The sequence below is a fragment of the Poecilia latipinna genome, unplaced genomic scaffold (genome assembly GCF_001443285.1).
Source record: "Poecilia latipinna isolate Pla-1442-1.1 unplaced genomic scaffold, P_latipinna-1.0 Scaffold269, whole genome shotgun sequence".
NCBI lineage: Eukaryota > Metazoa > Chordata > Actinopteri > Cyprinodontiformes > Poeciliidae > Poecilia > Poecilia latipinna.
Genome location: NW_015112885.1, coordinates 51,285 through 53,429, shown reverse-complemented (window position 1 = coordinate 53,429; position 2,145 = coordinate 51,285). Strand labels below are relative to the sequence as shown.

General features: G+C 37.8%; 1 protein-coding gene and 1 long non-coding RNA gene across 4 annotated transcripts in view; both read right to left on the bottom strand.

The window, feature by feature from the left end:
- Positions 1 to 2,145, bottom strand: part of LOC106948016 (sacsin-like) — a gene marked incomplete at its 3' end in the record, with an annotated part of 50,422 nt that overhangs the window by 39,895 nt on the left and 8,382 nt on the right. The window lies entirely within an intron of this gene.
- LOC106948028 (uncharacterized) lies at positions 10 to 2,139 on the bottom strand. Of its 3 annotated transcripts, none has more exons than XR_001425099.1 (3): positions 1,888 to 2,139; positions 1,103 to 1,191; positions 10 to 659 (listed from the first exon to the last, which is right to left on the bottom strand). It is a non-coding gene; the product is annotated as an uncharacterized LOC106948028 (long non-coding RNA). The 3 variants fall into 3 exon arrangements; XR_001425097.1 differs by lacking the exon at positions 1,103 to 1,191 and adding an exon at positions 790 to 878; XR_001425098.1 differs by lacking the exon at positions 10 to 659 and adding an exon at positions 901 to 971.

Here is a 2,145-nt window from a genome sequence, read left to right as displayed (position 1 = left end):
CTCTGAGGGTATAACCAGACCAGATGTTAGAACCAAAGCCTGCTTTGATTGAGCTGTGACCAAGGATCCGGTCATAGTTTGAAACACAGGTAGCTTCATGAGGAACTCTTTCTCTTGACCTGAGAGGACATTTAGATCTGACAAATAATCTTTCAGATTTTCTCTTGTCTTTTGAGACTCAGACTTCACAATGCTGATGACTTTCTTAGAGTCTAAATTCATCAACACCTTCATGACGCTCCTTGGAGATGGGGTCAGGACATAAGTTTCAAGGTCTTCATGTTTAAGCCACTCATTTCCTCTCACCACTGTGCCACCAGTTTTGGTCACCAGCTGAGCTATTTGGTCAGGCAAACTGTTCTGTCCTCGTTCCTGAAAAATGAGGGTTGTCTTCTGTTGTAGCTTTGCCAGTGATACAGGCTGACTGTTCGAGAGGGGACTGACGGGTATCAGAGGTATTTCCCTGAAACAGCTTAACTCACTGAAATGAGAGTTCAGAAACCTCCAGAATTCCTGAAGCCAATCTAATGGTGGATGGTCACTTCTGTTGGTGTTCCAAGCAACGAGCCTTTTCTCCATCTGCTTCCAGTCCTGTGGTAGAAATTTTCTTGTATATTCCTCTACATGTTTTTTATTAGTGTTGATGACTCGGAATACCCCTGGAAAACAGATAAATAACACAATCATATAGAAAAATTACTTAAAAAAAAGGAAAGCAAATAACTTTCATGTGGAATCACATAGGCAACATAACATTTGTTTATAAAAGTCAAAGTCAACGTAACATACCCAGCTTGGCCAGCTCTTCCAGGTGGTTTCTGCAAGTTGAATGTAGATCATGGGGGATGAAGAGGTGATTGCAGTATGGTAGAAGTGTTCTGCAAAACATACATTATTTTATTGTGNTGGTAGAAATTTTCTTGTATATTCCTCTACATTTTTTTTATTAGTGTTGATGACTCGGAATATCCCTGGAAAACAGTTAAAAAAAAGAAACTGTATAGAAAAATTACTTCAAAAAAAGGAAAACAAATACCATTTATGTGGAATCACATGGGCAACGTAACATTTGTTTATAAACGTCAAAGTCAATGTAACATACCCAGCTTGGCCAGCTCTTCCAGGTGGTTTCTGCAAGTTGAACTTAGATCAAGGGGGATGAAGAGGTGATTGCAGTATGGCAGAAGTGTTCTGCAAAAACATACATTATTTTATTGTGGTTGATATGCATTTAACAAAAAATTAAGTTTAGCTTCAGTGACAAAAGTCTTACCTACAAAAAAACACCAGTAAAACAGAAATAATCAAATAGAATAATCTAAAGTGTAAAACAATGCTTTTTTGATAATGAGACAGTTGTGCTTATGAAGACTAAAAATTATAAATTTATTAGTGAATAATCAAACTGCAAAGAGGAGTCGTATGTAGCTCTCTTTTTGTTTGCGCCAACATGAAATGTCGTAGAAGACTAGGTGCTGTGCTATTGGGGAAAAATGAGTACAAGGGCATCACAGAAGGCATACCAATAAGTGTGGCACAGGTTTTTGCCTGTGCTGGCAACAAAAACACTGAAGAGGTTTTTGTTGCCAGTACTGGACTTTTCCACCTGAATAAATGCTATCAAATCTGTGAAAGCATACATGCTACTACAATAAAATTGTAGTTGAATTAGCATTTTACACATCTAAATTGTAAAGTGCAATATCCTTAAGAAAAAGATGAAGCCTGCGAGAACAAGCACTCTGAAATGTAGCTGGGTTTCAACCAAAAATATGTCTGGAGTGAAATAACAGTTCTAACCATTGAATAGACATGTTTTCATGCAAAATCCAGTTTTAAAATCAACATAAATATAGCAACAGACACATCAGACAAACTATAACTTACCTTGGAAATTCCTTGTTGTCAATCAAAGCAGTGTCCTCCTCTTTCTTTGTGAAAGATCTGAAAGATCCATCACTGAGAGGAAGTAGCTGAAGTCCCTCCAGTTCTTTGTATTTTCCATCACTCAGTATGTATTCCAAAATACACAGTTTATCTTCTTTACTGATGTTATGAACACCAGACCTGTGGAGAACCTCTCTTAGGAAGCAGGGAGTCACATGCTGTGGGTTGGTGTGTGTAAAGGTCTCAATGGCTCTGATT